Genomic DNA, 18,707 nt, shown 5'->3' with positions numbered 1-18,707 from the left:
TACCAATGCTCTTTTTCCCCGCCTACATTAGCGCTTCATTTTCTTCTCGAGAGTCGATTGGCACCTCGTATTTTCGCGCACTTGAATCGTGGCTTTGGCGTTCCTCCGCTCCTTTTTCTTTCTTCAGGTGCCGCCTGTGATCCACTGCTTCCTCTGGGTGCGTAGTTCATCCAAATTATTCTTGCCGGTGGCGCTGAAAGCGTTTTTAATGACGCTCCATTGATCTTCTACGCTTCCCCCTTCTGGAGTATCCGCCGCACGGTTCTCCATTTCTTCGACGAAGGACCTTGGTGAAAATTGAATTAATTGCCAAATGAATTGTACCACCCTAACGAAGTACTTTCAGACACGAATGCCACATAAGTGGTAAAGTGTCTTTAATAAATATTAATAATAATAATAACGAAGTACTAGATTAGATAGATAGTGATCTCACTCGATCATACACAATATTGTAAACTATTGCAGGTAGAATTTCATATCGTGTTTCGTAGATCATGAGCATCTCATATAAGCCTATACAAGAGCCAGACCAGTTAGTTACGAATAAACTATCAAACCGTACGCATCAACCCCTATATCATTCGAGATATCGAAGAGAGCGAATAAATCGTTACGTAATTTATACACCAAGACCGTACCAAATTAGTTCACTTTTTTCGTTACAGACCTTTTCACCGCAGCGTCTTCCAGTCGGCGTGTGTTGAACCGCCGCCCAATTTTCTTCTTCTTTCGATGGATCCTCGCAATGACCAGCCGGGTCTCGCCGATTAGAAGATGGTGGTCAGACGCATTATCGACACTACGTTTGTTCCGCACATCAAGAAGGCTTCGTCTCTATTTTCTGGCTGATGTAGGGAATCGCGCCACTTGGGCGGTGCCTTCTATATTCGTCTGTTTTCCACTATAACTCAGTCAAAGGAGACTGGGCGAATCTGGGCCCGGAATGTACACCAATGACCCATAGCTCTTTCGAAAGGTCTAATTGAGACAAGAAAAAGTTGCTATGGGGCCAAAAATATTCATCATGAGAGAAAAAAGTTATTTGACATTGTATGGGACGGATTTTAGTTGTTTGTGTTGTAATTATTTGCATTATTTTTTACAAGCAACCAATCTCAAATAAACCAAATGTCTCATCTGTCAGTGTTATACATAATAATAAGTCGTCCTATTACAAAAAGCAGAAAATAATGATTTCAGGAACAGGCCAGTTCATAGAAAAGGTTGGGGTTTCTGCAAGTTTTTTGGAAAAAAGTGGAGGGGCACGTAGTGTATTAATCTGTGTATTAATATTAATATAGTGGAATGGGTATAACCAAAGGTATTGTACCTAAAAACCCTAGCCTTGAGGAAATGCTTGTGCAATGTACGGATTCTAATGTTGAAACACAGTGAAATATATCAAAATATAATGGGAGTACACTCATTGCACAATTATGGGTCACTCAAGGAACAACCATTTCATAATATGAATCGTTTTTCATACAAAAATAACACTTTCATTATTTTTATTTTATATTCTCTTCATTGAAACCCCTTTTTATCGTTTTAAATAAAAATCTGCGTGTAAAATTTACTTTAGGCGGTGAAAATTACTAAAATGTTGGTGAATAATGAAAACCACAATAATGGGTCAAAATTGGCTGTGTAACAATTATGGGTCAATTTGTTGCCTATTATGGGTCACCCAAGAGAAATCGGCTCAAAAATAATGTTTTGTCTATTTTTTCAATGAATGATCACTTATTCTCGATAGATCAACTATAGTAGAATCCAAAACTGGTCTCAAACTTCTTAACGAAGCGTGTTTTCACGATTTGAAATCAATTTTTCAAAATAGGGACAAATTCTCCAACACAACCATCGATAAACGCCTAAAAGTATGCAATGCCCATGTACGCAGAACTGTCAATATTATGCTGCACAAAAGGTGACCCATAATTGTGTGATTTTCGGTGTTCCTTGGCACAATAATGAGTCACTTAAATTTTGCCTGAAATAAGCTTTAATTAGCTGCAGTCACATGAATTTCTACATTAAGAACGTAAATTATACCTTTGTCCTGGTGACGATACTATTTCGCACTTGAAAATCACTAAATCTCGCTTTTACAGAGCTTACGAAAGAATCGCACGCACTGTCCGATATTCACAATCGAAGCGTTACTTTGACAGCTAGTTTTGCGCCGAACAAAACAATATTGAAAATATGTATGTTTTGATGTATAAGCCCGTGTACGATACGTATAGTGACACAAAACAAATCAACTTATGTGCGAAAAATAATAATAGCTATCAAAAGCTTGCAATTAATTAGTATTTATCTATTAAAGTGGAAAGTGACTAATAATTGTGTGTGACCCATAATTGTGCAATGAGTGTATGAAAAAAAAAAAACATTATGAGTCAAGTGAAACTTGGCATTTAATTAAGGTGTTTTAATTAAGTATATAATGTACAAGGTTCTATGGATATTATTCATTGCTGTACCATGAGGATACCAGAAATATTGTGACTTTAGGTAGACGACAATGCTTACAATAAGAAGCTCGGATGTTTGATCTCAGCAAAAACATTGTAACCTTGGGAATAGTAAGTGAATTCAATATACATATAATGGATCTAAGAAGATTCGGATACCAAGAGAAATACCTAGGGCTATTCCAAAAATAAAACGAGATTAGAAAAAAGCTGGCGATTTATGGAGCAAGATGTTAGTAAAAAGCAAAGAGTTAGTGGAAAAAGCTGACGATTTGAGCAAAAAGCTCATATTAGAGCAGGAAGTTGAAGATTCTGGGAAGAAGCAGATGAATCCTAGAGAAGATGAGGAAAACCTCAAGAAACTTAAAAAAAAGTTGGAGGGGTTATATACTAGACACGACCGCAAGTTTGACGTTGAATAACGTCCGTTTATGCATTAGTTTCGATTATTGAATGCTGTTTTAACATTGATAAAGCCTGTGATGTGAAATTTTGGTTTGGTTTAGTTTGATTGTAGACGGCAATTGATAGGGGAGTTTAATTTATCATTATTTTCGATCCGATTCATTCCTTATGAACTTTGCCGTTCAATTTGAATAGGTCGTAAATTTGCTGGGATTCCTATACAGATACGACCTATTCAAATCGAACGTCAGAACTATTTAAACCTGTGTACTAGCCCAGCACTAGGTTTTCTTGGTTCACCATTTATGAGCAGCCCAGGTACTGGTAGTCGTAACTAGTTTCTCTTTCATTAAACTATGTTGTTGCTCTCGAAATACAGTGAGTCAATTTGCAGAATAATTTCAGCGGGCCAACTGTAGTTTTCTAGACCTTTGAATTTCTTTGGATGCTAACAGGTAATTATTTTGCGAACAAAATTGATGCAGATTTCAAATCCTCTCGCACAATTTCTCTGCTTTTGCAGGTTTATATATAGAAATTTAGAATGGACGCGACAAGACTTGTTCAGCGTAGTAGTTGGTTTTAAAATGTTTCCATAAACGAATTTTTCAAAACCATTTAAAAATCTTTACCTATAACAGAATTGTGTTGGTAACCGTTCATTTTATAAGAGTTTAAACAGATGCAATCCAACAGGTCATTCAAAAATGCAAATCATTAAGCTTTTGCTAATTGGTGGACTGGAATTACCAATATTTAATTATATAACTAAGAATTTCTAGATATCATACAGTTTTCTTCTCTAGATTGTGTGGCAAAAATGGGCATAGAAATGTTTAATTATTGCGGACACAACACACATTAAAATTTGGCTGGGAAATATAAAGGATGCTACAACAATCTAATATATTTCCACTATTCCGCTTGCTACGGTTTTAAGACTTAGTCGGTTTTGACATATTTGTGACCCGACGCGTCATCTAAGAAAATTATTCGATTCACTCTTGTGAGGAACATTTTTGAAGCCCTTAGAAATGCTGTTTAATTTTATTTGTTGTACAATAATCGTTCAATTGTTGCATGAGGTGAAAATCGGTAGCTATGCCACACAGTGGGACCATTCTGAAAATAGACGATCAAAACCTCTAAGAGCCATTGGATGACATTTTAGCATGTAGGTGTCTTTGGAAGATATGTTCAGAAAAATCTTCTCTATGTTTGTGCATATTCACTGTATGGTAAAACTGTAAGGTGAACCCGAGCAAAAAAATATTTTTTCAAAATATTGATTTAGAGGGTAGATGTCTTCAGCAAAGTTGTAGAACATGTAATTTCAAGTAACTTTGCTGAAGACACCATATAGCTTGGACTTCATTTTTGGGGAGAAAATATGAGAGTTTTAAAACCCAATCTCAAAATCAGTTTTTTTTAACTTTTCCATGATTATATCGTAAAATTTTAACGTGATACGTTCTACAAGTTTGTAGGTACTACTAAAATACACTATCTTGCCGAAGACACCAACCAATTTTACAGACAGTTGCTCCAGTAAACCAATTTTTTTGAAAATTTTTCACTATTTTCACTATTGAATATTTTTTGAATAGGCACTTTTTGGCAGCCGTGCTTTCAAAATTTCAATGCTTTATTATGTCCAGAATAGACCAAAAGTGACTTAACAATCGGGTCTGATAAGGCACTTTGATTTCTGATGCTATTTTAATAGTCATTTTTCAAAGAAAATATTCGTAAATTTCATACAAATCATTCAATACAAACTGAAAACTCACGAAAACTTTTCGATATTATTACTAGTTAATCCAAATAGTATTCTGGTTGAAATAGTCTACATTTCTTATACTGTGGTTGACTTTACATTCAATACCCGACAAAAAATATCGCGTATTAAATTTTTAGATGAATTTCTAACACCCATTAGAAACCGTGTTTTTCATCTATTTTTTTATTGTAATTTTCTTGGTTTATGTTAAAATACATGCATTAATCAATCAACTAAAATAACGATAACATTTTTTTCCTCTGCTATGTTAACATTACAATTTCGGTTAAAAAAAAGGCAAAGATATAATGAACACCTCTAAAAGTTGTGTGTTAAAAATTAAAAATAAAATAAAACGAGTGAAACATTGTTAATTCAGTTTGAAATAACCTGTATCTGTTAGAGATATTCTAGGTTGTAAATCTTTCGTCATGATGAAAATTCTTTATATTCTATTAAAATTGGTTATGCTGTTTGATACTCTTTAAAATTTTTTTTTTCCAGTTTTCAAGAACTGCGTTCGTTAGGTCGATTCTTGTCCTTGGTGTTCAAAATTCCTTCGTCGTAGACATGTTACCTTGGTTCATCCCTTGACAAATCTGCATCAAGATCACGGCTCGATTATGGATACTTTCCCAGAGGAGCCATTAGTTTTACGTTTATATTATAACTATTTTTTGAAAAGATAAAGAGGTTTTGTGCCTTTTTGAGAATAATTTCGTAGTTAAGGAAATCACTCAAAGGGGCCTTTCCCTCTTAAAAAATTTTTAGTTAGAAATTAAAAACACTAACAATTGAAATAGCCTGCATTTATTTAACTTGTTTTTCTTATTCAGAATTACTACTCGGATGAACTAAAAATAATATCGCAAAGTTGTATGAGATTTGAGATTTTTTTTTTGAAAATGACTATTAAAATACCATCAGATATCAAAGTGCCGTATCAGACCCGATTGTTAAGTCAATTTTGGTGTATTCTGGACAAAATAAAGCATTGAAATTTTGACAGCATGGCTGCCAAAAAGTGCCTATTCAAAAAATATTCAATAGTGAAAATAGTGAAAAATTTTCAAAAAAGTTGGTTTACTGGAGCAATTATCAATTTTATAGGGTTGGTGTCTTCAGCAAGATAGTGTATTTTAGTAGTACCTACAAACTTGTAGAACGTATCACGTTAAAATTTTACGATATAATCATGGAAAAATTCAAAAAACTCATTTTGAGGTTGTGTTTTAAAACTTTTATATTTTCTCCCCAAAAACGAAGTCCAAGCTATATGGTGTCTTCAGCAAAGTTACTTGAAATTACATGTTCTACAACTTTGCTGAAGACATCTACCCTCTAGAAAAATATTTTGAAAAAATATTTTTTTGCTCGGGTTCACCTTACAGTTTTACTATACAGCGAATATGCACAAAAATAGAGAAGATTTTTCTTAACATATCTTCCAAAGACACCTATATGCTAAAATGTCATCTAATGGCTTTTAGAGGTTTTGATCGTCTTTTTTTAGAATGGTCCCACTGTGTGCCAACCAAATTCAGAAGGTGGCGCTGATTCCGATGGGGGTTTTGCGATGGCGATGCTGCGCAAACTCGGGGCAAAAGAAAGCCCTCGTAGTTGCCGCGCACCAGTTTGAACTGGCTGATTGCTCCACTGGCGCCGTCTACAACGATGCATAGGGGAGCGTAACAGCCGACAACCACCGCGCTCGGCTTGCCAAAGCATACTGATGGAAAATGCAAACGGAGAAACTGGCTAGCTCTCCTTCGATGCGATCCCCTCGAGGGGTCACGAAAGAATAAAGAAGATGAGAAGAAGCAGTTTGCTTTTATACGGCACAATCGCCTGCAAGGATGGAAATCTAGTGATCATGATCAGATTTCGAATGTGTCGCGGTCGAACGGCATCGCGCGATCATAGCAACAACGATAACATTTTGTCGTCAAGCATCATAACAAACTTCGGTCCGAGAAGAATGATTCGCTCAGCATGTGCGGGTGCAATGCGATCGTTATCATGAAGTCGAAATGATAAATAAGTGATTTCATTCACTTTTTGAGCATTCTTGGTGATTTAGCTTCCAGATATGCTTATGAACGTATCATTTCGAATCATGAATGCGGCTTACGGGTGCATAAGTGGCAAACAATGTGATGAATACAATTTATCATGACTTGTAACATGATCCGATAACGGGTCATCACGCGATAAAGCGTGCATCAGATGCTTTAATTGTTCTTTGATACGAGCACGGTGTGAGGCGTCGGCATCATGCTACTGCAAGAACAAGGCTGTCTTGGATTATTCGTATCCTGTATCATTTATCACTTGAAGTGATTTTCTGCCATCCTTGATCGCCTGGCTTCCCCTCTCGAACGTGATTGGTTAGATGTGAGGGGAGTAAAATTTAGCAATGCCATACAAATTTATCTGCATTCATTTATTATAGCGGAGTATTAAAATATACTAAAATGATTATTATTAGCCATTGCCAAATCAGTAGGTAGGCTTAGCATTAACCAATATTATAATGTTTAGTAAGGAATGACAGTATATTGTACAAAAGTCATGTATTTTCGACCAAAATTTCTAAAGATTACAGATATTTGAAGTTCTAAAATTCTTATTGAAATTTGGCAGCGCTGGTTAACAGTTTTCATTTCCAGCTAACCTGCCATTTTTCAAAGTTGAAGAAATTTCAAACAGATTTATGATGCGCGCAGAAGTTTAGGCTTTTGTTACCGTATCTTGAATTTAGAATAGATTATCAAGCGATTAAAATATTCCCAGTTGTTGCCATGCCCATCCGCTACCGCACTGGGAAAATGCGAATGAGTCACCGCCGCGGCTGCTTCTAGGTTGCTGGCGGTGCTCTCGAAGTAGGTTTCGAAATGTTTGCAGGAATTCGAATCAACTCTTACGTGGAATTTAAAATTGTAGCCCTAATAATGGCTGTTTAATTTTGATCTGAGAAGTTTGATTTCACAAAACCAAACCGCGTTGCTGCCGTGTCGTCGGCGCCCATCCGCTTCCGAACTGGGGAAATGATAAATTATTCCACCACCGCCGCTGCTGCTCGGTTGTCGTCGGTGCGTCCCGTCCGCGTCCATCAGTCTACCGCGGTCGACAGCGTGAAAATGTGCTGTGAGAAGAGAATGCTGAGCGAAAATGTAAACCGAGCTGTGCTCCTCCGTCTCTGACGAACGAGCTGCCGCACGCGAAGAGGCACCGACCACCACGCTCGGCTTGCCAAAGAACACTAAAGGAAAACGCAAACGGAGCAAACTGTACAGCTCTCTGCCGATGCGTTCCCCTCGAGGTGTTGATGAAGAATGAAGGAAGAGGGGAAGAAGAAATAGCTTTTATACTGCCAGGCGCTCGACGGAAAAGTCCAAAGCTGCGCTCGAACGTGATTGGCTGAATAAAACATGGGTTCACTTTTCCTAAATTTTCAATAGTTCGCTGTTGAAAATCAATAGTTGTTATTAATTGACATAATTTCTGGAAATATTTGCGTCTGATCGGTGCTAAAATTTTTAAAATTCGTTCATAAATGACTGAGTTATTAGCGTTCAAAAGCTGACCACTTTTCGTGACGCAGCCGATTTTTGGTTTTTCTGAAGTTACACCCCTATATGTTGCCGAAGGACGTTATTCAACGTCAAAACTGGGTATTCTGGAAAGCAACCGAGGGCTCTAGAAACATGCTGGTGGTTCTGAGGAGGAAGTGGTGATTTCAAGGGAACTAGAAAAAATAATGGAATTTAAAGATAGAAGCTTTGGATTCTAGCTAGTATTGGATAAGACTGAAGGGAGCAAGGGTTTCTGAGGGGCAGCTGTTTGTGTTTGAATAAACGGGCGATTAATTGTGATATGATATCACTGATATCGAAAGGCACAATAGCAAGCTTTGTAGGCGATGTGGGGATGAATGTCATAAGGCGCAAGGCAGGTCAAACCATCCCAAGTGCTTGATTTGTTGCGGGAAATACGCGAACAACATGTACAGCGGTCCTAGTCTTCAAAAGAACTTTGTTGATAAGTCACAGTACAAACCTGAACTACTGTGACGCAAACCAGCAACTGCTGATTCAGGCAGTCGCTGAGTGGGAGATGGATATCGCCATCATAACGGACAACCCATACCGAATACCAACCGATAACGGCAACTGGATCGGCGATATGAACAACGGGTGAATACCCTGTCCAGGAGTAGCTGTTGGAACAGTTCACTCAGATACTGAACTGTATGGCCGCTGAGCTGATAGGGCATAGACCGGGTGACAGGTGATTCCAATGCCTGGATCGTGTAAAGGGGATGCTGTTTCACGAACCAGCTTGGTCAGACTCTGCTAAAGGCTCTGACTATGCTAGGTTTCGCACTGGCTAATGTCGGCACTGAAATGCCTTTAGCCGGAAAGGAGTCGATTATTGACAATAAAGATTCACCCATGTCAATGAGTACTTGTAGGCCGCGCCTTTGCAGATTTTGTCGTGCTTTAGCGCGAGGATATATTATTTTCTTCGAGTGCGGCGGCTTCAGAGTCCGTGAACTTGGCATTGCTCATCATCGCATTCAAAATCTCTTAGTGCTTAGACTCGTTTGTCTGGATGACGAGAGTGTCTTCCTTCTTGCCCTTGGTATTTGCCCTTATACTTCTTCGTGCCTTAGCGTCCCTAAGCTCATATTCCTCATTCTTCTTTCTTTTCTTCTTCTGCCTGTCCACAAGGTCCAGAAAGCATTCTCCCCCTTACCCGCCCTAATCTGTGGTCGCAGAGGGCCTACACATAGTCGCAAGCCCCTGCTCCCTTCGATCTGGGACGAGCCGGCCGATTAAAGCCCACTCTTCCAAGCTTGCAAGTATTACTGCTCTTCACTCTCCGAGTTAAAAACCGGCCTTACGAACGCACCTGGTAGCACCTCTCCTGTCGGCTGCGCAGCCACTTCCATTTTTCTGCACTCTACTCATCCCTATTTTTCATGGCCTTCATCAACCATGATTCATCAATGACCTCTCCCGCCATGCTAGTCAGGAAGAAAATGGAGTTCCCTATACTGACACTTCGTGCACAGCTACCTCATAGTGTCCCTACACTGCTTAAAGAATTACCTTGCTTACCCGCTTTGTGCAAAGAGGTTAAACCCCATACAACCAGAAGTTGCATAAGAATGCATGCAGTACACCGTAAAAAGTACTATTTTAAGCTTCTATCGCATATATGTATGGCGGACGAATAATTTTCATGGCATATGATGTTATTTTTGTACTTATTGCGATGTATCTGGAAAAGTCGCATAAGAATACAAATCAACTTTTATATTTTTTTTTTTTGAAAGTGCGAACGATCTTGCAACGTATCAAATAAATTCGCTTAATAGCATACTGCGAAGATTACATATACGACTTCTCTTGGTACTTGTCATATTATGCCAGTTTAACTCACATTGGTGTACGAAAGAAATCGCATGAATGAAAAAATAAACTCATTAAAGGGTGCCTAACAACTCGCATAAGCTAGAAACGTTTACGTTGACCACAATCGCATTATATGTGAAAACATTGAAATATTGAAAGAGGTGCTGTTGAACTTTCCACGCAGTGCCAAATAACTACAAAACAGTGAATAGTCGCGTTAAGTACTGTTCCTTTGAATTCCACTAAGAATTTGCATCCTTTGACAGATACGTATTTCGACCTCAACTGTAAGGTCGTCTTCAGTGTCTTGTACTTGACTCGACTGTCAAGTACAAGACACTGAAGACGACCTTACAGTTGAGGTCGAAATACGTATCTGTCAAAGGATGCAAATTCTTAGTGGAATTCAAAGGAACAGTATTTAACGCGATTTTCTTTTTATTTACAGATATTCCCCTAACAAGCCCAGGTTGATCATCAAGTGAATAGTCTTCGTTATGGTTATAAACTCATTAGTTTTGTTTTGTGGCTCTGATAATCAACAATAGATGACGCTGGCCAGAGAGGGGAAGTGGAAACAGTGCGGAAAATCACGCTTAGTCGGTTTTATCTCCAGACAGTCTGGCGAACACGCACATAAAGTGGGGCTCGATAATTCAAAGGTCATTAGTTTGACACTGAGATGACAATAATTGTTTTTTTTTCGTCGCATAAGGTGTTATGTTACGTCGCAATAAGGCACACCGTACTTCACGTAAGATGTACCTGCAAGTCTTATGGCGTTATTGTTGTACCGCCAAATGCACGTATATTGGCTCCACTTTTGCACGCATAAGGCACTTTTGCTGCATCGTATGCGATGTAGCTTAACTGCATAAAAGTGCGTATAACACGGTCATAAACTTCATTAAACGTGCCAACTGGTTGTCTGGGGCTCGCCACAACCGCTACTAACTGATTTTTGATTATTGTTGTTCTCAGTTTGCAATCCAACGAGAGGCAGTGGAAAAACGTCCACCACGCCATGCATTGACGCGTGAGGGACAAGCTACTGTGACGGGTGCATTGCATAGGTACCCCACAGGCTTAGTTAATACTTATGACACACATGTGATACAAGAATCACTGTACAATTGCGCTTGAAATGAGTGCCATACTGAAAATTATCTCAGTTCAAGTCAGTCTTGTTAGAATTTTCTTGACACTGCGTACCGTTGTACAGGAATCACACTCGTATCACATGTCTGTCCGGGGTATAACGATGGAGCACCTTCCTCACACTTCGATCATTTATTCCTTAATTCCAAGATATCCAAGATATTAAAAGTTTTTATACTTCTCTTCTACTCTTCTAGCAACTGTTAAGTTGGAGGGGTTAGTCCGTGTTGACATCTAATGGTTTGATCTTGCTGACATTGATAGTTAGACCTGTCGCAAAGAAACGTTCGGGGCTAGATCATTGAGCTTACTCTGCTTGACAAAGCTCCATTGGTCTAGTAGGGCTACATCATTAGCCAAATGGAAGTCGTTCAGATGCTCCATAGTGATAGGCTTCTAATGTAACCTACAATTCGATGCACGGTAAAATGCTCCCCACAAATATCTCGTTGATTACGATAAGGAACAGTATCGGTGATAGTACATCATTGCCTCACAACCCTTGCGACAACCCGGTTGGTCGAATAAAGCTTGACTCTGATCAAAGCGATTTTTTTCATAAGTACTCCCCTTATATTTTGATATATTTCACAGTGTTTCAACATTAGAATCTGTACATTTCACAATTACTTGCTCAAGGGAAGCGTTTTTAGGTATAATACCTTTGGTTATACCCATTCCACTATATTAATATTAATACGCAGATTAATACACTACGTGCCCCTCCACTTTTTTCCAAAAAACTTGCAGAAACCCCTATGCACCGGCCTGTTCCTGAAATCATTGTTATCTGCTTTTTTGTAATAGAATGACTTATTATTGTGTATAACACTGACAGATGAGACATTTGGTTTATTTGAGATTGGTTGCTTATAAAAAATAATTATAAATAATATTTTTGGCCCCATAGCAACTTTTTCTTGTCTCGATTAGACCTTTCGAAAGAGCTATGAGTCATTGGTGTACATTCCGGGCCCAGACTCCATACGTTTTTGCCCAGTCTCCTTTGAACCAATTGACACAACTTTTGGAATGTGGTGAGATAGGTATAGTATCTACCCGTGTACAACATTTCAAGTCAATTGGTTCAAAATTGACTGAGTTATAGTGGAAAACAGACGAATATAGAAGCCACCGCCCAAGTGGCGCGATACCCTAGATGTGGTCGATTTGATTTTCCGTGATGCCATCACGGGAAACCCATGTCACTTTGTGCACTGGTTGATCAGGAAAGGGCGATTCCCTAATCACCATGTCATTGTTGCAACAAAACTCTGTAAACAGTTCACCTTTCTCGCTCATTTCTCCGAGACCATGGCGCCCCCTTCACGTTGATGTCGCCCATGAGGATCTTGATATCATCAGCATTCAGTTGAATGCAAAAGTTTTCTTTGTCTTGCAATTCGATGGTATCGTTTGGCGCGTAATATCGGATTTGGGTTCAAGGCGACGGAAGATGATCTGGGATAGCACTTTGTAGGCGGCATTCAGGATTGTGATCGCTCGGAAGTTCTCAAACTCCAACTTTTTTGTAGATGGGCCATATGACCCCTTCCTTTCATTCCTCCGGTAGCTTTTCGGTCTCCCAGATCCGGCTCGTTATTAGACCCTGCTGTACCGACGTAGTCATTTCTCCCGCTGCCTTGGTCCTCAATGTCTGCGATTTTCATCCGTATAACGTTAATGGACGCTGTGTAGGAGCTACGTAAGCACATGTTCTTAGAGGCGGCTAAATCAATCAGTTGTAGACCGTTCTCGTTCGTCAGCTGGTAGGTAATCGCTGAACTATTGGTCCTGATCGTATCAGCCATTCTTTGCAAGCTTGATTTGAAGTTTAAATTGACGATGACGTTTCTAAAAAAGTAATAATTCCACTCTTCCCACACCATGGTTACCTGATTTTCGCTCTCGTTTCGTGCTCCCGAAAATTGGTATTGCTAGTTCATTTATCCCGAGATTGATACTCCTTTGGCAGAGCTCATTTGTCTGCAACAACAGCAGCAGCACCGCTTACCACCGCCGCGCCATTCGAGCACTACTTACTGGCTCAAGAAGACCATCTTGCAGTCGCGCCATCTGCTGCCATTTTTCATATTTCTTCGTCGTTTTTGGTTTTCCTTAAGCTCCAGCCACATCCGAGCGCTCACCTGCATTGATTGAACGCCCGCAGCTGCAGTGACAGTGATTGAAGTGCTTCTGCGAGGTGGGCTACTGGAGCACGACAGTTGCTGGTATGAACTGGGGAGAGGTGGGTGGATGAGTACTTGCTTGCTCGTTCGGGTCACAATAAATCGTGATTGTAGCATTTGAGAGAAATCAGCATCTTGAGCAAAGTTCAACGGGAACGAACAAACGTTTCTATAGGGCAAAAGTTTTTGATTTTGTCTGTCATTCTATTTAAAGCTAATTGATAATGATTTATTCCATTATCAGAATGAAAATGTTTCAATTTATAGCTTACAAGGTTAGAAAAGAGAAAAACAGACGATTTCGTTACGTATTTCGAAAATTGAATCACAAACTTTATTATATAATTGTGTTGACTTCTTTAAGCCTAAAATTGGATATCCACGCCGAAAGAATATTAAGAACAGTTGGATTTTGAAATAATAAATATCATATCAGATAAATCCTTGAGGATTCATCCGAACTTCCTCTTCGACAGTTCTCTTTAAATCATTCCCGAATGTCTGAACAAACCCCAACATTCCTCCGTCATAATCGTATTTTATCTTCATTTGCATTTTGGTTCCACTTCGCATGCACGACCGAGGAATTTCCTGGGACACACTTCCCGAATTCTTCCAGGAGAAGTTTATGTCACCAGGAAAAAAAATATGTACACAGCTATGATTTCCTGTTGAGCACAATTTTCCTAAATGCCGGACCAAAAATGAAATAAGCTTGTTTTCGGTAAAGGTGGATTATTTAACAAAAAGCCGCCCGAAAGTTTGTTTCCGGCTTTGGGCTGCCTGCAGCGAGAAAACGAGAAGTGAAAATTAATAATTCACAACTTCAAGCTAAAATTTTCCGAAGAGAGCTTTTGCCGGGCTCAAGTCCAGGCTCCGGCCAGGCAAGCGGACTTTGCTGTGCCAAGTGAAGGATCGGTCTTTTTGGTTTGGGTTTCTTTCTCTAATACACCCCCTTGGGACACATAGGAGAGCTTGTCGTAGATGCTCGGAATGTCGGTGCATGGCAAAGGCGATTCATGCCAGAGGTATATTTCAACGAACACGATACAACTTTTGATCCGCAATTCAGCTGGGACAATACTGTTGGCATTCGAGAGGTGCATAGTTGAGCTATTTCGTTTGACATGCTTGAACGAAAATATTACCAGGATTAAAGACGAAATGTTTCGTTGTAACACTTTGTTGAACTTGTTGGCAAGATTGTTCAATGATATTTTGTGGAACAGACAAATTAGTTATATACAGCTTCTGAGTCGTAATCGTATGTGCTTACATGACAAGGGATAAGCCAGCCTCAGGCAGTAAATCTCCATACAAATTAAGACACCGTAACTTTTTTCACAGTATGCTCTATAATTACACAAATAAATGAGACTGGATCAAATTTTGGATTTTACTTATGGTAAAGCCTGCGCACTTTAGAATCGGTACACTTTCAACCGGCTGCCGCTCAAAAACGGTATCACTTTGAAAAAAGTGTTGTTAGAAGCAATTGAAGCTTATTCATTGTCGTTTGTAGGAAAAATATAAAATTTCCTGTTTTTATATTTTTAGATGAACTATTGATCTGAATTCGTAAATAGTGCCAGTTTTTTTCCTGCACACATTGAGCAAAAACCAATCATTGTCAGATTCAAGATTTGTGTAGGAAAATATAATTACCAAACTCACCAATTACGCAGTAAATAATAGTTGTTGGTATTATGATTGTTGATTAAGGGAGGTAAAATATTCCATGAGTGTTTTAAAATTTCCAATATAGCTATGGTAAACCTTTGAAGGGTTTTATGGAAAATCAAAGGCTTGCATAGATATTTAAGGTCAAAACAGTTCTTTTCGCGTAAGCTTTAGTTCGGCAAATACGCATCCGAGAAGGATATTATGTGAATAGTATTGGTATACAAGAAACCAATGATTAATGCAGAACAATATAAATAATCGTGGCTCGAAAGCTGTATGGACTATTGCTGACGAAATTTATTCGATGTGTTTTGATGGCGTGAAATATCTAACGATTTTTTTAATAAAACTGAATCTACTCAGAAGTTTTTTATTTGTGATCATAGAATCACATCTATAGTTCCAAAATCTATATTGTTTTCAGTGTTTTATTCATGAAAACTATCTTATTTTAGGCTTATTATGAGGAGTTAGTCTTATGACTGTTAATTTCCGACTACTGTGAGGGAAAGCTGCTAATAATTCCAAAAATAATCCGGGTTTCGATATGAATTAAGTTGGGCCACTTGAATTGGGGAATTGTAGATCCAAAACGATCCCAGGAAATATTTTTTCATAAAATATTACTTTGAGTAAAATTATGTTTTGAATATAACGTGAATGGACAATAAGGCTATAAGTTTATTATGGTCTTGTGAACCATATTTGTCAAGAGATTAATGTCGTAACTTGTTTTGAGCATATCTTAGATGAATATAAATTTGTTTCTTGTGGAAATATCAGCCCGTAAGCTGTGAAGTTTGCAAATGTTGACGATTATTGGTTTGTGCAGAATGAAATGGCATGAATTTCACAATCAGGTCAAAATTTTATCTTGAAGAAATAAAAACTGATTTTTACATATTTTTTCTACAAAAAAAATAAATAAGCTTCATTTGCTTCTTATAACATTTTTTTCTAGGTTAAACCGTTTTTGATCTGCAGCCGGTTGAAAGTGTACCGAATCTAAAGTGCGCAGGCTTTAACGCACGTTTGGACGAACTTATGAAAAAAGAAGTATATGTAATTCTTCTTGGCCTCTCACAGGTATGTAACACTTCGGAAGAACGTTGTATATTTGTATATTTGCCTTGTATTTATGTGTATTTGCTGGAAATTTCAGGTTGCCATTTTCTGCGCTTTGTGAGATATTAAAATTTTATAATAAGCCCATTTTTTCGATTTTATAATTTTTTCTTCAGTTTCTAATGTTAATATTCCACCAACTTCAGTTCAATAGTTGTTATTCGACACATCTTCATCAGAAAATATTTTGAATTTACATAAACTCTCGTAAAAACACCAAAAAAGCTCAAAAACCGATATTTGACATTCGTAATTAATTTTTGAAAGAACTCCAAAGCAGTAGGCTGTGGAATTTTTACGTCTAAGAAAGAGTGGTTTATTTTGTGTGAACAACTTTGCCGAAGACGCGAAATCTCTAGGACGTAAAACTAAAAAGTTAGATGGCGGCGCCACCTATGCGGACAAGTTGCGAATTACTATGTACCAAAAATTAATTTTGTCCCGCTAGATTGCGATTCTGGCCCTTAGTGGCACTGTGTTTGTTCGCTGCAGCTTTCTTGAAGGCCGGGCACCTTGGACCATGCGTCGCGTCGGGTGTTTGTTATTCACGGATTTCCCGATATAAATCAAACAAATAGGTGAACTCGTGTAACCTTGTGCCTTATGGCTTTGGCACCGCATCTCCTACACAGTTTGCTCCCGTCAGGACCTTTGCATTCCCATCACTTGTGTTCTGGTTCCAGATAGCTTAAACTAACCTCCGGTGGCTCGTGAATGACCAGAGGGCATACGCACTAGCCTACCTTGATTTTCCCTACTTTAACGGACATTTTCTAGTCCGGCTATACCCAGGCTACCTATGCCCCTGCCGGAACCTTGCGTAGCCGCACAGGACAGATAGACATCTTCATTAGAAAAATAGGCGCTGGTCATTAAAAATCGACAGCAGTGAACCTAGAGGTGGCGGGCAAGCTTTTTACACTGTGAATTTCTCCACAAAGCAGTCAATTAGACGACAATTCTCGTCTAACAGTTCATACACTCATACAAATTAACACGTCTGGGCAATATGTTTTACATATAGATTTGTGCAAATTGTAAAACTCTCGAATGTGACGTGTTAAACATTTGTCGTGCTTATTATCATACGGGCGTATCTACAAGGATTTCTCTTCATTGATTTTCTCTTTGGTTAATAACTTGGCCGGCAAATAATTTTCGGTTGTTTTTGCTGTCTAGTTCTAGTCGTCCTTCACCGAAACGCACCGAGAGATTATCCGAATATTAGTGGTATCTCCCGGAAAAATCCAAAGAGAAAATCGATAAACAGAAATCGATCATTGTAGATACCTCCGCCACCAGCTGGTTCCACCGAAAATACCAGTCCAGTCACCCTTATCCCCATTAATCATCCCGCGACACCTCTTCCGTCGTTGGTTTCTGGAACACCTCCCAGGTGCGATACACCCATTGCAAATTAAACCCGAAAAACGTCAATCGACTTCCCAGGTGTCGACAAGATGAGGCATTCGATGAAAAATATTCTGGAAGAATTTCCTCGGAGAACGGATAATTTCCTACAAGTGGAAATCCAAAGGTGATTGAAATTGATGCTAACCCTGGAATGAAGCAGAACAGAGTGACGGGATCGAGGATAAGATAATCAAAATATTGTACCGCTCAAACTTTGGATACTGGCCTACCGATGTTTTCTCCTGAAAATGGTTCAAAAAGAATAACCCTAAATTGAATTCAGTTAACATAAATAAAATAGCAGCTCACATCTTGATTCACGTTCATCATGGTGGCCATTATGTAAAACGTTTGGCGGTTTTTTTTTCGTGAGTTATGTGTCACTAGTTATGATATTTATTGAAAAAAAAGAAGCGCAAATGCGTTTGGAAAATTACTTCAATTTCAATCGTATCACATATGATGTTTTGGCTATCGGCTTCAAATCAAGATCAAGCTTTGTGAACGCCAGGTGTAACAAATATTATGCTGCTGTGACTTACATTCAATTCGGTGATGTAAGCTCTGTTGCGAAGTTCATGTTGTGAATCAGTTTAATCTATGGTGTATAAACCATTTAATTCAATGGATAAACACATGTGTCAGATGCATCTGACTAATGTCGTTTTCGTTTATTCCTAGAGCGAACCTAGTTTCGCCCTGGATCCGCCCTAACTGCTGTCAAAACGTTCGGTTATTCAATCGAGTCGGATCTGGATCCGCCCCAGATCCGACCCAAACAGAGCGAGGTTCGCTCTGCCGATTTTTTCCGATCCAACCCGAGCGGGGTCCATCTGTCAAAATGGATGTAAACAAACCAACAAAACAAAACGTGAAAATCAAAATTGCTATCTCTTTGAGCAATCAGAGGATAGAAAACTTTCATTGATGGTATGTGCAGTATTAAATTAGTGCACCAAAAAGCATTTCAGCATCCAATTGTGCGCTGAGGAGAGTAATTTAATGAAAATACGCAACTGACAGTTTGATGCATTTTCACATTGTTTACATG

At 38.7% G+C, this 18,707-nt stretch overlaps 1 protein-coding gene across 6 annotated transcripts in view; it reads left to right on the top strand.

Annotated features, from left to right (window-relative positions):
- The window catches only part of LOC109412957 (irregular chiasm C-roughest protein), a 581,003-nt gene that overhangs the window by 109,161 nt on the left and 453,135 nt on the right, over positions 1-18,707 (top strand). The window contains exon 3 of one of the 6 annotated variants that reach the window (XM_062845617.1): positions 16,080-16,204. The exons of the other annotated variants lie outside the window; for them this stretch is intronic. The gene's annotated coding sequence lies outside the window, so the exon portion shown is untranslated. The remainder of the gene's footprint in view (positions 1-16,079; positions 16,205-18,707) is intronic. 6 annotated transcript variants of the gene reach the window in all.

The sequence above is a fragment of the Aedes albopictus genome, chromosome 1, assembly GCF_035046485.1.
Source record: "Aedes albopictus strain Foshan chromosome 1, AalbF5, whole genome shotgun sequence".
In the NCBI taxonomy this organism is placed as follows: Eukaryota; Metazoa; Arthropoda; class Insecta; order Diptera; family Culicidae; genus Aedes; species Aedes albopictus.
The sequence above is the reverse complement of the archived record's forward strand: the minus strand, read 5'-3'. Positions and strand labels throughout refer to the sequence as shown.